Raw genomic sequence first — 15,864 nt, 5'->3', positions numbered from 1 at the left:
GACTGCTCCATTGAATGAAGGTGATTTTGCCTGTATTGTACCTGTTGTTAAGCACACTGATTTTAAAGTGAGACAAAACTTCATTTGTGACCATAATTGACAAAAGGTACCTTATGGCGGATTTGAAAATTCATCATTATAATGAAAAATATCAACCTGTGAGTGCTCTGTTAAACTAAAATTGTTTCTAAAAGTTAGATAGCAACTTTTGCATCCTGTGGAGTAATTTTATGATAAATGGAGCTCAGGAAGATGATTTTTTTAGCTATAAAGACAAATTTCACTACCCGCCATAAGGTACCTTTTGTCAATTATGGTCACATTTATTACTGCTTTGTACTGTCACTTTTGCTACACAATATATACCGTAGTTTAGGGAATTTATGTGGTAGAAACTTTTGTGTTTTTAAATAATGCTGTTATTTAATTTTACCAAATAAGACTGTGTCATGTATTATTGAATGTGGCATATAATTATGTAGGTGATCTAATTTTTTTTGGAATTCTAATCCAGTGAAATTAAAATCACAGTGAAAAATTTTCAGATCGATGGTATATTATGTCTTTTACATGTATGTGTACTTCAGTCTTCAACAATTTTAATGTATTTCTAATTTTCTTTTTATCTTAAATTTTCTTTCCCTCAATCCCCCAAGCCTCTTGAAGCCTCTGGTTTGTATGAGTTGGCTCAGGTTCAGTTGCAGTCTGGTAATATTGAAGTTGCTCTTGACTATCTATCTGGAGCTGTGCAATTGTTTGCTCAAGTCTTTGGGCCACTACATGTCAACATAGCAAACTGTTATAAGTGAGTGGTGTCATTTAAGTACTTATATATTCCATTGTATTATTATATATGGAGTTATTGCACGAATTCATCATGCTCTAGGAGACAGTAAACTAGTAAGTGGTGCATGTAACTACATGTATGTGCATGCCATGTACATGTTAATGTATTGACTGGTTGTACTTGTAGTTTAGTTGAAATGACTGATACCAAGTTAAGATGTTATGCATAATCTAAAGTTTACCCACTTTCACCTGATCCCTGGTTGTTATCAATTTTTAATAAAAGCTGAATTTGATTTGGCTGTTCTAGCTGCGTAATTTTGGTCAAGGTACATGTATGTCATTGAGATTATAGAGGGACATCCAAAAAAGGCTAAGGCCTTGTCATTTTGATCTGTTCTTTTCTAAGGACTGGAAGGACCTAGCAATTCTAATGGCACAAACAAAATTTCTAAATTCCTGGATTATCAAAAGTTATTATAACAGTGTAAAAGTATTACTATAATTGATTTCACCACCATGCATGTACAGCTGGGTTCTTATTAAAACTTAAAGATGTTTTCTCTACCTTCTAATCCTGAAAGGTCTTGAGACTGTACATATGTTCTTTTGCTTAAAAACTTATAACTTTGTCCTATGTGTAAGCCACCATTTTGTTTGCTCTGACTACTTAAAGGAGCGTGGGAGGGTGTTTGCTAAGGCTTATGAATTTTCTTATTTCTCCAATACAACATGTATAAAAGAAATGTAAGTGTGGACATACAAATATGCAAGCATCGCATGTGGGTGAAATCAATTATACATGTAGGAACGACAAGGGGACTACACCCCCAGGTCGTTCAAAATCACTAAGTCAAATGAAACTCAACAGACTTTAGTTCAAAACGCTTTAAAACTTTATTAATATTTTAATTTCTTTACAAGGTAGCAATTAATTATTTACTCAATTGAAATTTAATTTTAAATTGACTTGCTACATTTAATCTCTCTCTTTTTTCATCTTCAGGCAATATCATATCAGCACAAAACTGTCATTATGTATGAGAGACTACTAGGAGTGGACCACTGCAGCTCTATATCAGCCTATGTTAGTTATTAATAACTGGCCACACACACAATATTTATTATAAATTTATCGCACTATTAGTTCCCCACAATGCATGCTAAGTGAGCTAAAAGGCATGCTTTATTGAGCTGACAAGCCTTTGAAATTCATAAAAAATTCAAATTTGATTGGAATGAGCTCAAACTTTGGAACATCATTAGGACATGTATATGTATCAGAAACATGTCTCTTGAGCAATTTTTGGCAAAATTTGGTCAAAAACCAAATTCTTTGGTATTGGCCCCTTTTTTAGCAAAATTTAAAAATTAATGAAAATCTGAATTTGATTAGAATGAGCTTCAACTTTCTGTACAACATATGGACATGTTATGAGAAAATTATAAACACAGAGAATTTTCTCCTAAGTTGTTTTTGGCAAATTCTGGCCAAATACCATGTACCATGTCTTTGATCCAATTTTAAAGCAAGTTTTAAAATTTATAAAAATCCAAATTTTGACTAGAGTCTGCTTAAAATTTTTACACAGTATTAGAACTTCTATATGTATCACAAAGTTTAATAAAAATTTTACCTTTGCAATGTTTGATTAAATTTTGGGAAAATACATTGTGAAATATTTTATCAACATTTGGAACAACTTTAGAAATTCACTGAGAGCATTATGTCAAAATCCTGCGGAAAACCATGATCATGATAATTTCAACAACTAAGCCCACCACTGATTTTTTTCTTTATATAGTTCCATTTGGCTTAGTATTGCTGTGGGGCTGAGAGGAATGTTGTGGCGTTGAGATTACTGTATAGAGTTAGGTATCTAATAATGTTAAGACATGGTGAGGATCATCCTGAAATGTCTAATGTTGATGTAAGTATTGTTTTATCAATGTTCTCTTGTTTCATCATACACATGTACATGTATTGTTTAAAAGTATTGTAAATTTTGTATCATAACTGTTATTATTTATTTTAATTACATTGAGTAGTTTTACATTGGTTTACTACTGAGTAATGCTGGTCATTATGAAGAAAGTCAGGCATATCTGGAAAGTGCTCTTAGATTACAAAACAAGTGAGCTAGTATATACAAATCAAGAGAATTAAGGCTGGCTATGTTTGTTCTTGTATCTGTTCATTAGGTTTCATGGAAGTCAATCAATTACTGTAGCCACAATGTTAGTAATGATAAGATACATGTACATGTACATCTTATCTTATCGTTTTCTCATTGTTTTGCCTCCTCCTTCCCTCCCCCCTCTCTCTTTCCCTCTCTCTCCATCCCTCTTTCTCTACCTCCCTCCCTCTCTTCTCTAGTCATCATCTTCTTGCCAACTCATTGACTCACATTGGAGCATTTGCTGAAGCTAAGCAAAATAAGAGAAAAGCATACAATATCTATAGGACTAAAGTATGCAGTAATGTTAATGCCAGGCCATCTAGGTTTCTTAACTGTTTTCTCTCACATTTAGTTTGGCCCAGATCATGCACGTACTGTTCAGTCTTTTAAAAAACGTGAGGTATATCACTGAAAAGCAAGTCTCTTATGAGCAGACTGTAAGTGTAGTTAGCTAACTATTGCCAATGGTTAATTAAAGTTTTTTACCGAAATTATCTTGTTCATATGTTGTCTTCATAAAATATAAATAATTATTGTTTCGAAAAAGAAAAAATTAATAGCAATGCCAAGTGTAACTACTTGTAAACACCCAAATTCACACATGATGCGAATATCAGTAGCCTGAGCTAATTATTATAAACACTTGATCTTTGTATATAGTTATACATACTACTGTATCAGATATTACAGGTACCAATATTGCACACTCAAAAATTTATGTTAATGCCGTCACCATAGTATGAAATTAATGTGGTAGAAATTTAGGTTTCAAAATTTTGTGATCTAATTTTTACGTAGTAAAATTATTGAATATGGCATGTAATTTTATGTGTGATATAAATTAAAGGACAAAGCTGACTATGGCATGGTACAGCTTTCAGCTGTGCAATGCTTTTGCAGATACAAGTCAGCTTGATTTTATTATATAATTGTTTTCCCTCCACTCACGCCCTTAAGTGTACATGTCCTACATCTTTTACCTTGCATGTGTATGCTATGCACCCTAATGCTCAAAATAAATAAATGAATCAATCCAACAAGTCATACAAGGCTTGCCTAAGCTGTGGCTTAATAATCACATGCATTCCATGGTGTCTACATGTATACATTTAATATGCCTTTTAGTCAAACTTTGTTGAATTCATCATTTTCTAATAATTATAATTTTGATGAAATTTATCTCATTTAGCCTGAAATAAATTTTGCTGTTCATTCACACTATGACACTCAGTTTATGTTTGTGGCATGCACTTGCACTGACACTATATACAATACTTCTCACTTTATTCAACACTATTATGACAATATGTAGTGACACAGGCTTGCATTTGCAACTTGCATGAATAAATAGATCATTCTAGAGCCTTTTCTAATAGTAATCAATTTATTTGCTGTCACTACTCATACTGGTAAATCCTATCAGTATTACCCTATCTTTAATATTCTTGTACATGTACATAGTTAACTTTGAAATAGCCTACATGTCAGTCGATTCTAACTAAAATTAACATTTATTATTACCATACACATTATATGGCGACATATTTTGGTGGAAATGAGTTGTTCTGAGTCTACTCTGATTTGAACATGTACACTTATGCTCCTCCCTTATCTACTGTAGGTTGCCTAAATTTTCTTGCCAGTTATTTGAATGTTACATCATCTAATCGTTTAGCAGTGCAGAGTCATCATTAACTGTGAGTTAGTAGTAACTGGTAATGATTAAAGTATGCATGTACATTTATAGATTCTGCTTCTACATGTACATGTACAAGATTGTTTGTTATTTTCAGTTTTAATAACACTCCTGCCATTCTCACACCTAGCATTTAATACAGTTACTGTAACACACACATGCAGGTGATACCAGTCGTAGCACACAATATTCTTTAGAGAAATGTTGTAGCAGACAACACTTTGTGATGATTGATATTGAATTAGTACATTTTACATTAACGTGGCCTACTCTAATAACTGCCTTTTATTTCTCGTTGTTGACTTGTACATATGATTAATAATTTTTGCTTTTTTTTGTTTTTCTGTATTTTGTAAATGTGGTGGTATGTGTGTGATGTTTGAGAGTACCGTTGTATGTACCATTGTGTGATTGTGTTGTATGTACCATTGTAATAAAGATGAGAGTGTTTGGTTACATGTACATGTACATATCTTCTCCTACAGTCCTAGACTTTATATAATCCTTATAGTTCATTAATCTGTTTTATTTCTCTCTTTCTTTTTTGTGTATTTTTGTTCTTTCTGTGTTATGTCTGTTTAATTTTTATCAGATAAAATTAAACTCTCATTTGGTCTTATTTTATGCACAAATCAACAAGTAATTGTTATGAAATTGGAGCTTTATGTGTTATTCTTTTTCAAAAGCTAGTAATGATAAACCAAAGTAGAAGAATGTAAAACATTGAAGGGCTCAGCCCCTGAGCCACTCTATTGTTGTGCTTTATGACCCATCTTACTGCTAGCGAAGTATTTGGACTCAGTTTAGTCTAATCTTGCTGAGCATTTGCTGCAAATAAGCCCAGACTTGCTGATAGCCGCCATTTTAATTCATTGTGACCACACCCACTTTTAATGAAGATTAGGCTACTTAACTTTAGTATTAGTTGGACGACCCTATCCCCGTACAGACAACATCTTTCTCGTCGTAGTGGGCTTTGCTCAATTGCCGTAAAAGTAATGTTAATTTTTAAAACCTCAAAGCAAAGTCTAAGGTCTTTCTAAAATCGTGTGCACTGTCACATCTATTATTAATATTTTTATCACAAAAAATTGTTTTCTTAATACTATGCAATTATTAATTCATGTTATATTTAATTTTTAATGTAAATTGCTGTGATAAATCAGATCCGTATTGTGTAGTCAATCTCTGACTGAAAGTGTATACTTGTGAAACAATACACGTTTTATGCAGTCACCACTTCTTTTGCATGAGTTAATTAATGTGTTCAGGCATACATGTACAAGTAGGGCCACTACTGTAGTTAGAGAGTACTCAACGTAAAAATTTGTACTCTTTAATATTTTGTGGCTTTGTTCTAATACATTCATGTAATTTTCATTTGTGAAAATTAGTTTACAATTTGGATAGTTTTAGTTTTTGAGCTTTCTGAGACCTTTTGTCAATGACTATACCAAGATATAGTATATAGTTTAATAGGTTAATTGTAAATTTACTACATTACATAATTAAAAAATGACATTTAGTAACTCTTGTAAGACATTACAACATATTTTTTGATCAAATTAATATTAATAGTGCTTAAATTGGGTTCATTTTTGTTCTTTTAATTCACAGATTTATCTCAACTATCTGGCAATACGAACTACAAATTTTGTTATTTTAATAGTAACATCCACATGGTCATAAATAATTGGCTATTGTCTTTACTGCTTTAGGTTTGCGTTTTGTTACTTTTTTAGCAGCAAAAATTACTTTTTTAGCACACTTTTTTAGCAGCAGTGAGTGGACAGGGCCGTCCGGGTCACCAATTTAACGTATGAGTATATGTGTGTTGCAGCTAGTGATAGGGAAGCAGATATGCTGCTTGCCATAGAGCGCTCACATTTACCTCGAGTTGACTTGACACTCAAACACTGATCAATTTTAAAACACAACATGCAATATATATTAAGAGATATCATGAATATGCATGAGATGTGATGTCATGAGTTCACTACAACTGTATCTATTGTTACTAGGAGAAGCAACTGATGGTGAGACTAGACCTGTAGGAAGAGGAACAGCTACACGTAATAGTGAGTTCTTTTAAGCTAGCAGTAAGTGTATCTATTGTTACTAGGAGAAGTAACTGATGGTGATACTATAGCTGTAAGAAGAGGAACAGCTACACGTAATAGTAAGTTCTTTACGCTAGCAGTAAGTGTATCTATTGTTACTAGGAGAAGCAACTGATGGTGATACTAGAGCTGTAAGAAGAGAAACAGCTACACGTAATAGTAAGTTCTTTTATGCTAGCAGTGAGTAAGTGCATGTCTCGAGCTGTGTGGAATGAGGTATGCAGCTAGTACCAATAGCTCAAAATAATATCAGGGCAAAAGAGAGTGTGTGTGTTTGAGAAAATTGTTACGTTTAAAGTTTAAGCTAACTGAGTAAAAGTTCTATTAATGATTGGCACCACCCATTTTGTGGCACTTGTTTTATCTAGGTACACTATACTTTGCCATCTCATGAAACTGCAAAGTAATATAGCAATAGTTGCCCTTTATTTTGCATGATAAGGTCTACCCAGGGCCCTTATCTCTCACCTTCATGAATGTTCTCTGTTTTATTTCTGTCTTTTTGTGTGTTTTTCTTGTTCATGTCTTATTCTTATTTGAAAGCTAGTAATGATAAACTAAATGACTGTAATGTTAATTTGTACAACCTCAACTCAATGTCTGAGGTTTTCCTAATAGTGTGTGCAATCTATTATTATTTTTTTATAACAAAAAAGTGAAATTGTTATTTGCAATTATTATAATTTATTTGCTATACACATGTACATCTATGAAATTTTTAATGTGATTAATTGTGTAGCCAACATTGTTTGTAGTGTATACTTGTGAAACAATGCACGTTTTATACAGTCACCTGTTCTGTTGATTAACTGCTGACAGACAGACATACATGTACATGTTGGGCCTCTATTCTGTGGTTAGAGGTACCCAATTTAATAATTAGTACTTTTAATATTTTTTGTCTATTTTCTACTGCATTCATGTAATTTTGATCAGTCTACAATTATGTTTATGAGCTTTTCTGAGACCTTTTGTCAATGGCTACACCAAGACATATATGTACATGTAATATGTAGTTTTGTATGTTGTGTTAATACTACATCACATTTTTCAAAATGATAACACGTACAGTAATTCTTCTGAAGACATGACACTAATTTAATATTAATAGGCCATAAATTGGGTTTGTTTTTACACTTATAACACTTTTGTCTCCTCTTTCTTACTCACATTACAGATGCAGAGATAGCCGTTACAGTTGATGGTACATTAAAGGTAAGATTGATTCACACTATTATTGAGATAAAGGAGTTGACTGATCTATTTAGGTCTTCCAGTCCATTCTCATTGACTTAATTGCAGACTTCTTACTAGCTCTTGTTGTTCACAGAGACTCGTGGCAGGTAATGATGATATATTGTGTAGCTACATGTAACATGTATGTCGTACATAGTAGATGCATGTAGATTGGAATAGATATTTTGGGCAAGTTGCTTTTTAAAAATGAAGGTTCGGAAATTAATAATTTTTTACAAATGTTTTACCATGCCAACGTCTTAAGTTAAGGTTTTGGTTTATAGGTAAAATTTTATTTGCCTAAATTTCTACTTGCTACCGGGCTTGGGGCAAAGTACATGTACTCTAAGAAGTATTTAAGTACATTACATGTACCTGTTAAAATTTTAAAATGAGTACAAGTACAAGTCCCTCATTTTTGCAAATTGTATTGAGTATGAGTACGAGTACTCTATTGTAGTACTATTTAAGCATTTGACCACACTCAAATAATTATTTAAGCCTGCTTGATACCTATGTACATGTACATGTGCATACAGGATGTGTAGTTCTTCATTTCAAATGTACGGTATGTAATTTTACTACTTTTGTTTCTTGAATTCCAGAAATTTGCATTTACATGTTGTACAATGTACATGTACATGATCATTAAGTAATTTTTCATCTTTAATTGATACAACTGTATAACATACTGTGTGTACATGTAGATATATGATGCTATTGTAATTCATCCTTGTGAGCCAGGAGTAACTGAATGGATCAATGTCTACAACCTAAAATGGTAAAGTGATTTATTGATATTTACGATAAAGTACTAGTACTACCAACTTAATTTGAACACTTTTAGGTGCGTCTTGTAGTGACGGACCAGTTCCTGATCTTTGTTGGACGGGACAGGGTCACCACTCCCTTGTATATCAGGATTTGTGTATTTTAATGGCATTAATGGATATATACCGTAAAGTACAAGTATTACCAACTTAATTTGAACACTTTTAGGTGCGTCTTGTAGTGACGAACCAGTTCCTGATCTTTGTTGGACGGGACAGGGTCACCACTCCCTTGTATATCAGGATTTGTGTATTTTAAAGTCATTTATTGATATTTTCGGTAAAGTACAAGTACTAACAACTTAATTTGAACACTTTTAGGTGCGTCTTGTTGTCACGGATGCTTGTGTTAAAGTTAGTTGATGTCATGTACATGTAGCTATAATTTTTTGACTGTTTTATCATAGATTGGCTACAGGCAAGGACAACCTCAGCCTGACATGTGTTAATCATTTGATTGTTGACTGTTGAGTTGGGGGACTACTGTTTGTTATCCATTGTACCTGTTGAATGGACACAATGCAGTATCAGTAAGCCTTTTCTAATACATGTACATATAATACCGTATGGCTGGTAATTTTTGGGTCCTGTATTTCACAAAATCTACTAACAATCCAATTCGCGGATTTTAATTTCGTGAATTCTACCACGTGTACCATGCAGGTACCGTATTAAATTAATTTTCGTGAATCAATAAGGAATCCGCGAAATCCATGAACTTTGCAACCCACGAAAATTACCGGCTATACAGTAATGTCTGTCTTTAAATTATAAATACCGAAACTTAAAAGGAATTAAAATGTTGTACCGCTTGTGCTGCTTTTAAATTTTTACCATGCACTGTTTATCAATTATGCATTGAACTTCAAATATTTTGTGCATATCTTTTTATTCTTTAGAAACTTACTTGTTCTAGTAATTAGGTAATTTTATCTTCCTTCTCTCATTCCAGACTCGGTAGCAATGGAAGTTGATGTTCTCGTTTTCCTGGTGTATGGCAGCTTAAGTGAAGCATGGATTTCAACAAATAAGCGAGTAGGAAACTTGCCATTATTGATTCTACCAGATAGCACTGCTATTTTTCCATTACTAAATGCAGTTTTGTTTTTATTGATAATTCTATTTATTGTAGCTTTTGCGAGCAAGTGACAGCATTAATGTTTTGCTATAAATATAATATTGCATTAATGAATATTATTACAGTCTCCATGAAAATGATTACTTTGTTATGAATTAAAGTTTATGATAATTTAGTCTCACATGATTAAGTGAGAAGCAGGAAGGGAATACGCTAACTTTGCACACGATGAATTTTGTTCTGAAAGAGTGAAGGTGATGATAAAACTTTGTATATATAGATGGCAAAAAGCATCTGTTGAACCTAAATTATGACTAAAATTATTATTATAGGCATATAAAATAATATCTTATGTTTGATGTAATACACAATAGTCTCTAGAGCTTTTGTTTTATCCCCTTTTGACTTCATCACAAAATAAATGTGTGATTTGACCTACTTGGTGGTAGAAGTATTCACCTGGAGCTCATCCAACTGAGAACTTGGCTCTAAATGAAGTGCAACTCCTCACTATCAGTCTTCATTGCTAATGGCCATGCTTATTCACATGTGTAGATTATTCATCATATGCTCTATGAGTCATATTTGGCGTCAAGAGCATATGGCACATCAATATCACTTCCTGTTTGTTATCTATAATGCAATTAATTTGAGTAGGTGCGGCTATAAGACTGTTGACTGTTCACTTTAACTGTGTATCGCAGTTTTATCCAAGTTACTTTTGTTGGACCTTGTTTAATAATTGAGGTAGAATTGAATGTTTCTAACAAAGATGTATGATGTATCTATAGAAGATGCCAAAGACACGAGCTAAGACAGGAAAAGTTGACAGGAGGACCCTAAGAAAAGAAAGATTTCATCATTTGGGAAAGAAAAGTTGGGAAAAGGTATGATTTCATGTAACTCTGTGTTAGTTAAGCATAGCTAGTCGATGGGAATGGTCTATAGAAGAGTTGCAGGGGAAGTACATGTAATTAAGGAGAGCAGTACCCTTTCCTATACGCCTATGGCGTCGGTGAGGGCAATAACGAGAGTTGTGGCTCATTGTCAATCATCTTAAGTGGAATTGAAGGAAAAGTCTTGTTATGAGATGAAGTAGTACTACATAATGGTGTCACTAGGCACTATTATACACATATACAATTTGACCTATCTATGTAGGCAGAAATTAGTACCAAGTCCTATTTTGTCCCTACAACACTATAGAGAAGAATTAGTGCCTGCTGCACTGTTTTGTTCCTACAATACTTAAGGGAAGAATTAATGCTTGCTGCACTACTTTGTCTCTATAATACTATGGGGAAGAATTTGTGCCCTCTGCACTTTTTTTCAAAATGTAACAGCACTTTGTTTCCCTCATATACTGTAGTGGAAAATTTTGGAGGGAATTGAAGTTGGTGAACATGGCATTTTGATAGCAAAACTCCAAAATAAAATCCACCATTTCAAGCCATTATATGCATGCTCAATGGTATGTGACCACAAATTTGCCAAATTAAAATTTGCCAATTACCAATATATAGTAACTTGCCGAATTCAACTCCCTCCAAAATTTCCTGCAAAATGGGATAGCTACGCAACATTTATCTGGTCACCTTTAGCATTCCACCATGCATTTTGCAAGTATAATTAGCTACATAGACCAATACAACAACTTTGAACATTAAATAATATACATTTGTTAACTTGTTTGTAATAATCAATGTAGTTCGGTAACATATTCTGATACATTGCATCATGATTTTCATGTCATAGATGGGAATGGCATGTAAAATATGTTTTTGAGACATTCAATCATGTGTTGTCTCATGTGTGACTGATCGAATATATTGTTAGCAGGATCATTTCCATAAAGAATAGATACTGCGTATGCTACTGCAAAGCAGGCACATTCCTTATCACCTTTTGCTTCACCAACCACGGTACTTTTACCATAGCAGATCCATAGAGGGCAATGAGCTGCTTCTTTAACTCTGAGTGAATGATCTCTGTGTAGAAGGAGTCATAAAGAAAAGCAATGCCATCCATAAAATGACTAGTAACCCAATGGTCCCCGAAGTTGTGGAAAAATAATGAATCATTTGTAGCCAGCTGAATGAGACTTAGTTTCTGAGTATACAAACACGACTGAATCATTGGCATGTCTGGGAATAGTTTTGACAGTAGTTTAGCAGTAGCTATGACATGCTTGTCTGAAAGGTGATGGGTTCCTTCTAGCTGTAAACAATCATTTTCCTGAAGATTTAATTCTTTTATCCAGTAGTTTACAGGACTAGCTGGTATCTCGTCAATGATGATGAGCAAAAGCATACCTGTATATGGGTATAACATAAAATTGATGGCACACGGTAATAAAAATGATATACATGTACCTACAAACATCTTGAAATTTTGATAACTGCAGTTTTTTCTCATCATATGACTTACACAATGTATCTTTACCCCAAAATAAAGTATGCTAGAGGTTATCTTCACAAAAAAAAGACCTGTACCAAAATTATGTTGCATCACATAAATTTCATAGCATTCAATACCCTTTGCCTTTCTGCCATGTCTTCCAGCCCTTCCAAACTGTTGGACTAATTCGTCAAATGTGCTGTATGTGAGCAACCAAGTTTAACAACCAAGTCTATATTAGGAACATCTATACCCATTCCAGGTGCAGAAGTGCACACCATTAGCTATAAATATACATAAATTTGTTATCATACACAGAATTAATGCTTAATACACTTGCTTGTGTGTCAGAGTCATCAAAACACTGATCCTCAATTATCTACAATTTGTCATGGCTAGATAAATTTTTGCCATGATAGCTACTACTATTTATTCCTTTTCCTTTTAAAGCAATTGCCAAAGCTCCAACATCTTTAACAAAGTTAGTATATACACAATGGAGCGATTGTTACCAACTACTTCAGCAAGATAGTCAGCAATAGATGTGTAGTAGTCTGTAGTACCGGTTGAAATGACATAGCATAATATAAAATGTCAATTTCTTTAACTCTTCATCATGGAGTGAAATATTTCTCTTGTTTACCATTGAAGTTTTGAGTATTGGTTCTATCATCATTGACAATTTTTTCCTTAACTTTTTGAAGTGGCAGTTGCTGTTAATGCCATTAATGATATACCAGGAAAATGAGACTTTAGATGCAAAAGCAGTCTATATTCAGTTCTAATAAAACAATAAGTTAAAATTAGAAATTTCAACTTTTTGTAGCCATATAATTATTGTATAGATGATTTTTGGACAGAAAGTTTTTGGCAGCTTTTTTGCAAGAAGCACTTTCATGATCTTACAGAGGCATTTTTGTGCCCATATAGTATATGGTAATTACTAGTGTGTATATTTAAGTGTGTGTGAGTGTGTAGTAATGCTTGTTATATCATGGCCTCTAATTGAAATTTTGCTAATCCTTATTTGGTGATATGGGCCTACGCAAAATTATTTCCACATGAAATAAACCAGCTATAGGGTAATAGCTAATGAGTTGACTGTGTAGCATACCTGAATGATTTACAACAATTTATGGGATGAGCTTCATCCACTACAATGAGACATGTTTCTTTGTTTCTGGCAATTGATAGAAAAATTTGTCATGGTTGCTGTTGCTTGTCATAGAAAGATTCTAAACAAGAGTATATTTTTACAGGTTATTTAATATGTTGTGCTTTTGAGCAGAACCGAGGAACGTAGCAGAAACACCATGCTACATACTTGATCACACATGAGACATATTGTCGATGAAATAACAATGGCCAACTTTCCAGTAAGTAATGGTAAAATAACATAGCACATTAATTTTCCTGTGCCAGTTGGTTAAACTATAAGCTGTCTTTCCCTTTGATAGCGTTTTTAATTGCATTCATCTGCCATTTATGAATACTTGAGAGCATTAAATGTTTTGCTACTAGGCTTTGAATAACTAAATGATTGTGATCAAAACTTGGGTTGAGTTCTAAACAAGTTTCATTTTAAAAATCACAAAATTCAATAATTATAAATACCTTCAAAGCAGCTATCTATGGCTTTATTGTTAAAAGGTTTTATATTGTGGCCACTTCTGTTAACATTTTTATGTCTCAATGATGAACACTTCACACAATTTGGCAGTTTACGGTCTTCACAATTGTCACTGCAGTTGTCAAATTCTTCCTAGCATTTATTAAGGATGGTATCTTGAATAGAAAAAGATGGTAAAGTATCAACATAGTAGAATCATTCTCCTGTAGCAAAGAAATATCTCCATGTTCCTTTTCTAGCCACAAAACTATCCCTTCCTTTCACTATTGTAATGTCACTTCACACCATTTCATTATCTGTTTAGCACTTTTTAAAGACATGAGTGCCTTTTGTTTTAGTACAAATAATATACAATGCATGACATATATTTAAGTCTTTAAATTAACAAAAAGTAAAATTTAAAATCAGTTATTTATTTTTCAATGATAGTGATACTATAATTATGGTAGTACACATGTAGACCATAAAAAACGGAGTTATTTAGGTTCTTCACAAATTGAATGATAAATAATCTCAGTAATTTCAAAAGCATCATCATTCCATTAAAATTATCTTAAACACACACATCTCCCTCTATCAAATCAAACTTATCTTTATAGATATGGCCTTGGCAAATGTATAATTATGTGAATATCATGTATTTTGTTTTAGAAATAAATTCCCCCAAATTAAATACGGGTAAAATAGTGCAGCTGTCACTAATTCTTACCTGTAATATTGTAGGGACAAAAAAGTGCAGCAAGCACTGATTCTTCCCTAAAGTACTATAAGGACAAATTAGTGCCTGCTGCACTATTTTGCCCCCATTTACTTTAATTGTGACAAAAAATTGCACAACGCACTAATTCTATATTGTAGGACAAAATAGTGCAGAATGCACTGATTCTTCCCTATAGTATTGTAGGGACAAAATAGTGCAGCAGGCAGCCAGGCACTAATTCTTCCTTATAGTATTTTGGGGACAAAATAGTGCTTGGCACTAATTTCTGCCTATATAGATAGGTCAAATTGTATAATGTGTATAATGTGCCTAGTCACACCATTATTAGTAACGCGGTAGCGTTACTAAGTAGGATTCACCCCCAAACAAAATGGCTGCCACGACTTTTGCAGCCTTGCTATACCTGGAAAACGAGCTCCTATGCTTACCAGATTTTATAGAGGACCTTATCTTGACCAGAGGACTCCAATGGTACAACTACCGTGGCTCTAGACCTTGTCTAAGCGAAAAGTCAAAAATCGGCGAACCGGCCGTTTTGTTCAGCCACCTTTTTTCATCTTCATCATCTTCTTCATCATCAAGTCCTGTCAATCCAGTTGTCGGTGTGTATCTCAGTATCAGTTGGTGCTACAAGAATAATTCTTACACCAATCTACTCCAACAGTCTATGCGCAGGTCCATGTCCCACCAGATTATTCTTCAAGTAAGAAAAAGTGATACTGTGACTGCTGGATCGAGCCATCTTAGCTACATGCCGCCATTTTGTTAATTAAAGAAGCTTGCCATGTGCTCCAAAATTTGGGTGTGGTCGCGCATGCTCAGATCTGCAGCTCTGGAAGAAGCAAGTTATTTTTTACCAAGCTATGCTTGGAATCGACTTACTGCAATACTCTAGTGGAGGTTTCCAGCTAAAAGAAGGTATTGATTTTACATGTTACTGTTTTATCAAGTGTGTTATTTTATTTTATTTTAAAAAACAAACAATTATTATTAATTAATGTTATGACTTATGATATGTAATGATAATTATGAACTTGACAACAGCCTGGAAGAACAGGAATAGCAGGGAAGATGGACACTCTTAGCTCACAGATTCTTGAAAAAGGACTTGTGTCAAGACTAGTATTAGTTTCACTTGTCATCAGGATAGTTGATATTCCTTCAGCATGTCTATTCAATGCTGTCTCTCA

At 33.5% G+C, this 15,864-nt stretch overlaps 4 long non-coding RNA genes across 7 annotated transcripts in view; 3 read left to right on the top strand and 1 right to left on the bottom strand.

The window, feature by feature from the left end:
* Positions 1 to 862: 862 nt before the first annotated feature.
* On the top strand, positions 863 to 8,954 carry LOC105312827 (uncharacterized). Of its 4 annotated transcripts, none has more exons than XR_002184933.1 (15): positions 863 to 900; positions 1,793 to 1,873; positions 2,592 to 2,717; positions 2,836 to 2,921; positions 2,989 to 3,024; positions 3,164 to 3,257; positions 3,319 to 3,403; positions 4,588 to 4,663; positions 6,684 to 6,740; positions 6,785 to 6,835; positions 6,885 to 6,941; positions 7,960 to 7,997; positions 8,051 to 8,125; positions 8,726 to 8,799; positions 8,866 to 8,954. It is a non-coding gene; the product is annotated as an uncharacterized LOC105312827 (long non-coding RNA). The 4 variants fall into 4 exon arrangements; XR_002184931.1 differs by having other exon boundaries at positions 6,785 to 6,841; XR_002184932.1 differs by lacking the exon at positions 6,785 to 6,835.
* A 260-nt stretch (positions 8,955 to 9,214) lies between these two features.
* Positions 9,215 to 10,110, top strand: LOC109582129 (uncharacterized). The gene is made up of 2 exons (XR_002184935.1): positions 9,215 to 9,378; positions 9,748 to 10,110. It is a non-coding gene; the product is annotated as an uncharacterized LOC109582129 (long non-coding RNA).
* Positions 10,111 to 10,194: 84 nt separating this feature from the next.
* LOC109582127 (uncharacterized) overlaps positions 10,195 to 15,864 on the top strand; it is an 8,139-nt gene continuing 2,469 nt past the window's right edge. Inside the window, exons 1-2 of the long non-coding RNA XR_002184929.1 lie at positions 10,195 to 10,673; positions 10,718 to 10,813. This is a non-coding gene — a long non-coding RNA (uncharacterized LOC109582127). The remainder of the gene's footprint in view (positions 10,674 to 10,717; positions 10,814 to 15,864) is intronic.
* LOC109582128 (uncharacterized) lies at positions 12,182 to 12,396 on the bottom strand. Its single transcript, XR_002184930.1, has 2 exons — positions 12,299 to 12,396; positions 12,182 to 12,238 (listed from the first exon to the last, which is right to left on the bottom strand). It is a non-coding gene; the product is annotated as an uncharacterized LOC109582128 (long non-coding RNA).

Source organism: Amphimedon queenslandica, unplaced genomic scaffold (assembly GCF_000090795.2).
Source record: "Amphimedon queenslandica unplaced genomic scaffold, v1.1 AMPQUscaffold_13400, whole genome shotgun sequence".
In the NCBI taxonomy this organism is placed as follows: Eukaryota; Metazoa; Porifera; class Demospongiae; order Haplosclerida; family Niphatidae; genus Amphimedon; species Amphimedon queenslandica.
Note: the sequence above shows the minus strand (reverse complement) of the source record. Positions and strands in the feature narration are given on the sequence as shown.